Here is a 5,699-nt window from a genome sequence, read left to right on the forward strand (position 1 = left end):
TACAACAAATTTGTAAGAAAGGCTTTAGAATCAGAGCCTGCATGGTTGGCTTTTTCAAGTAAATAGACAATGTACAAAGAATTAAAAAGAAATTGCTAACCAATTAATTTTTTTTTTACCAGTAGAGGGCGCCCCGTATTCTGTTTTCATTTCACAACCGAAATTACTTTTATGCAGTATGTCAGTTTTATCAGTAAATGTTAATTAACTGTATGGAACTCAACACAGTATGATTTAAATATCAGAATTATATATTGTGAATTTTATTTCCTTTCTAACTGTTCTCAAGTGTTACACTTGAAATTGACCTGCAGCATCTTGTAGTAGTAACAAGAAGAGCACATGGTCATGAAACTGGACACTATGTAACCTCACTTTCCATATAAGCCTATACTTTGAGACAATGTAATCTAGATGAGTGGATTTTAATGTCATGTAAACATTTTAAGATTAAGTGCATATAGGAATGTACCGAGTGCATCTAATGCACTGTCATTTTCAAGATCCTTCAAGGGCCATAATCCAGAGTTAGCAGTTAGTTAGCAGATCTTTATATCTATAGTGACTTACACAAGACTAATTACAGGGGTAGTTGTCCTGCAGCACAGTGGTGTTAACTGCCTAGCTTAAGGGCACAGTAATGGCTCATATTACCTGAACCAACAATTTTGTAGACATTTTCAGTGCAACTCTTTCATACTGAAAATGATATTTTATTACTGGCCAAAATATATTTGAAACAGGGAGTAAATATAAGTTGCGAACAGCATGGTTGACTACATCAAATTTGCTACTTATATTTAGACTATGGTATGGTTCAAATATATTTTAAAACATAAAATGTTCTACAGGGAGCACTACAGGGAGCAATAAAACTGTTAAAAATAAATAATGATTTTAATTAATTTTTTTTATATAAAAATGCAGAAAGTTTTCTGTGAGGTTGTGTTTAGGAGTAGGTTTAGGGTTAAATTATATAATATTTGTACAGTATAAAAATCATTATGTCTATGGAAAGTCCTCATAAAACATGGAAACCCAACATGTGTATGAGACAATATTCTCATTTTTATTTTGAAATATATACATTTTTTTTGTGGAAAAATAAATAAATAAATTACAACTAAAAAGGCATTAAATAAAAATATGTATTTATAATAATATATATAATAATTTTTTTTTTTTTCACAAAATTCATTCAGCAATATATTTTCCTATTTTAACTGCCATGAGTTACCTCCACCCACTTTAGATAAAGTTTGCCCAAAAAGCATAATGTGTAAAAAAAAAAAAAAAAAAAAAATGAAGACTCCACCAGAACGTTTTTAAATCATTACAAATGTTAGGCAGATTTAGATGGGGAAAGGGGTGGGGTTTCGATTTCAATAAATCCTCTTTACCTTTCTTTACTGGTTAATTACTTACTGGGGTCATACATTCAAGCCAATCAGAAACAGCTGAGAGAAAGCGCATGTGTCTTGAGGGTGAACTGAAGTCTATTTTCAGTCTCAGAGATCTTCAGACACATAGGTCTGCTGATTAACTGCATATGGTGAGCCAGGCCTTTTATCCAATGAGCACCAACAGAGAGATTCTGTATGTCTATGAAATGTGTTCATGGTATCTCTTGATTGGCTTTGGTGACAACTCTTTTTTTCTTTGAGTTGTTCTTTTGTTGTGTTATCTTCTGTTCTGTCTGAGTGTAGTCATCTATGGGACACACGTTAGACTTTAGGTGACACTTTGATTTAGTCATTTTTGTGTGTGTTTGGATAAATAAAGTGTTTACCTTGGTCTGTATTATATGTGTAGACTGCAGCCAGGCCAAATAAGCACATGATAGTAAAAGCAATGACGATGAAGACCAACTCAAACCCTGAGAATAGAAGATCCATAACACACACACTTCCACCCCTACACACACAGAGAAAGAGAGACGAAGGCATTATATAAAATATGATTACAGAGCATTAAGCAGTTCATTATTTCTCTCAAAAAGGTTTTAAAAGTGAATGTAGAAAAAAAAAAAGAATAAGTGTGAAAAACTGAAGCAGCTGCGATATGCAGGGCCTTTAAGACTTAAATGCAAGATTGATTGAACAGGGAAAATCCATTAACAAGCTGCATGTACTCAGAATCAATAAACTACATTTAGATGTGCAGTTGTGTTAGAAGTGTGCAGCCGTAGAAGATAGAGCTAAAAAAAGATAATGGTTGTATTGCAGGGTCATGATTAGTAAAATTTCCAAATTTGGTAAAAAATAGCCTATTACATGAAGATCATAACTTTTTGATATGAAAAATCCACAAACTTAAATTACAGTGTTATCCAGGGTTATTAACTAAAACTAAAAAAAAAATGTTTTACTTACACCTTTCTATAATATAAAATATGTTTTATTTATTTCATCTAGTTGCCTAGGCATCATTTTCATTTAGTTAAACTTGATGGATTAAAATGACTAAAACTGAAATAAATTAATTTAAAAATAACTATATGGACATTAAAAAACAAAAACTAATACAAACTTGAAAAGCACAACAAAATTACTCAAACTATATAAAAATAAAACTGAAAATATAAAGCTAAAAACTAATAAAATATATTATCTGTAACAGTATCTCAATATATCACTAATAAAAATGGTGTCATCATCAAAAAACGTCTATTTCATAGACTTTTAATTAGTTACTGCATAGCATGCAAAATGTATTCTTTTGTAGTCAGTATTTTCTTTTATAGGGCCTTAACATTGTGTGTAGAGATAGAAAAATGGATTTAAATACCTTGATTTGCTTGCTTTCAACAAGATTTAACCCATCAATAGCACCTCATTCCATTTATACCACACACAGTATGAAACATGCTTGTGCGTTAGATACTTTTACAAGCTTCTCACACAGAGCAATCAAAGTCCACTTCTTCCTGCTTCCTTACTGCTGGCTATAAACCGTGTCAACGTTAAACCCACTCATATTAAGGTATACCTACAGACATACACTTGCTGTCTTTATTGTTTACATGAGTAAGCAGCCGGATCCAGTCCAGGTGATGAGGCTTCAAGAGCAATAAAGGTAGCAGCATACTGGTCAAGATATGTGCACAGCACAACTCATCATATTTGATCCTGACCTGGATTGACCACGTTGCATGACATCAGTCTTGAGAGGCCTGTAGGTAGACTTAGACGATGAGTGGCTCCTCAAGTCTTTCTTTGATATCTTCACTGCCTTATAAGAAGAGAACAAACCAAGAATGCCACGTCACATTTGAAACTAGTTGAACCCGTTTTTGTTAGACAAGTGCAATTATTATACTGCAATAGGCTACTTGTTAGGGATCTCTAAAAATGAAACCGTCTCGGGGCGTGGCGTGTCCGCCTTGGCGATAATGAAAATAACCCATTTTAATTAAAACACTAGCTGTTACGAAAATTAGTTTTGACAAATAAAAATATGACATGAAAATATGTTTAACAAAATATGACTAGAAAAATAACACTGCTAGATTATCAATAATGCAATGTTTTCGAAGGAATATGCTGCATTAAACTGAAAAACAAAACAAAAAACGAACAGGTGATCTATATTGAAAAAATATAACGTGAAAAATAAAACCGCTGGATTATTATAATATCATCAATGATTTTGAAAAAGAAACATATTTTATTCCATTATTGATTATTATCGCATTGTTGAAAATAATCCAATACGAGTCGCATATGTGGGCAGTGCTCAGAAACCATCAGCCAGTCGCGTCGCTTTACAGTGAATTATCCATTTATATGGACAAAATGCATGGAAAATTGCGGAGGACACAGATTGCTGCTGCGGGAAAGGTTAGATACATGATCCAAGTTCTCCGAAACATGACAATGCTTTATGCCTATTTATTAGCGCTTCGAGCAAAATCATATAGCGTTTACTGTCATGCCCTGTTCTCTGGCACGTGTTTTCCTCAGCAAATAACTTAAATTGTATGCTTATATCTTTATTTGTAAATCTTAGAAAGTTCCGTGAGTATTTCAGTTTTGCATATTCTAACAAACTTCGCAGACTTCAATGAACGAGCGTAAGTGGGCGCATGCGCGTCAAACAGCAGGAGAGAATTCTGAATCATTAGAATCAATTCTGAATTCTAAATCAAATGCACATTTTGCTATATATATATATATTTATAGAAATTGAGTGGGTTTAAAATTCTACAGGCAACACAAGTAGGCTAATCATATTTATGAGAGTGCTCAGTTGTTGTCAGAGATTTCTAGTCTGCTAGTAAAGCCCCTAATAGAACTGGTCCTGCTGGCAGAGCGCGAGAGCCGTTACAGCCATTCTACAGCTGTTACTTTTTAGCGCCAAAGAAGGATGGTGGCTTGCACCCTGTCGGTACACGATCCGTTCCACCTGCACGATCCGTTTCACGCGTGCGCGTAATTACGTAGTAGAAAACGTCACGGTTTTCCTACACTATCGGAACCACGCATGCGATGGCACAACTTGCGGCATATTTGTGTAACGTTATCCCCCATTTAGCATGTTATGTTTTGAGGTTAATTTTTAATTAGTCAGATGTTAGATAATTATAGCCTATACTTTTTAAATATTGTGTATCCTTATTAAAGTAAATTAGAAACAAAACACCTGCAAGTGTACACTTAGAAGAGTAAAAATGACAGAAGGCTACGTTAATTCAACTTTATTAAAACTGCATATGGCAATCAATTTGCACTTCCAAAAGTCATACATTTGTGGAAAAAAAACGAAATAAACGAATATACAAATTTATTTTAAGTATAATAAAATAAAACATAAAAAGCAAAGGCAGATCAGAACATTTAATGAACAAAACCGGGTTCTGTACATGGCAGACAGTGGAGCGAAAGCCGGGCGATAATGGTCGGTAAATGGAATCAGTCAGGATACATCCACAAATCCAGAGCAAAGAAACTAAATAGCAGAAAAATCTAAGGAAAAACTAAACAGGTGTGCAAGCGGTTACAAAATTTTTTTTTTCTCAGTGAGTTTCCAAAAAAGGAAAAAACGTACTCGGTTACTAACGTAACCTCGGTTCTCTCTAGAGAGGAAACGAGTACTGCGTAAATCTTACGCTAGGGGAAAATCTCTTTTCCGCGAGATACTGAAGCCAAAAAATTATCCTTAATTTTGAAATAATGTAAAACGCGTTGCGGCAGCATGCAGACACAGGCGAGACGGCTTGTGCGCCTATTGGCTGCCCTGCGGCAACTGCAGCAGCCTATCGATAAGGCCCACTCGTGACGTCAGCTCCAATGGGGGCGCTTCGCGCCCAATACGTCACGTCCCGCCAGAATGGGCGTGGTCTAGGGCTATAAACATAGCTTCGAGAGGCTAGCTCACTGGTTTTTCATCGCCGAAGCGAACCAGAGCGTGTGCAGGCACGGCAAGATACGCAGTACTCGTTTCCTCTCTAGAGAGAACCGAGGTTACGTTAGTAACCGAGTACGTTCTCTTACGAGAGGTACTCTCGTACTGCGTAAATCTTACGCTAGGGGAAACAGTGTAAAACGCCGTGCATGCTAAGATCCAGCACCAAAGTCCCAAGGGCAAGTGCCCGGGCTCATATAGTACATGATCATAATGGACTCACAGAGAGCCCAGGAAAGAGTGGCTAGAATAGCATCATTCCTGTAATAATATAACATCTTATAAGGAGCAGTTAT

At 35.5% G+C, this 5,699-nt stretch overlaps 1 long non-coding RNA gene across 2 annotated transcripts; it reads right to left on the reverse strand.

Annotated features, from left to right (window-relative positions):
- Window positions 1–939: 939 nt before the first annotated feature.
- Window positions 940–3,268, reverse strand: LOC309495124. 2 transcript variants are annotated; one of them, XR_014204554.1, is made up of 3 exons: window positions 2,788–3,268; window positions 1,790–1,914; window positions 940–1,710 (listed from the first exon to the last, which is right to left on the reverse strand). It is a non-coding gene; the product is annotated as an uncharacterized lncRNA (long non-coding RNA). The 2 variants fall into 2 exon arrangements; XR_014204555.1 differs by having other exon boundaries at window positions 942–1,710; window positions 3,023–3,267.
- Window positions 3,269–5,699: the final 2,431 nt, after the last annotated feature.

The sequence above is a fragment of the Leuciscus leuciscus genome, assembly GCF_965113295.1.
Source record: "Leuciscus leuciscus genome assembly, chromosome: 3".
Lineage (NCBI taxonomy): Eukaryota > Metazoa > Chordata > Actinopteri > Cypriniformes > Leuciscidae > Leuciscus > Leuciscus leuciscus.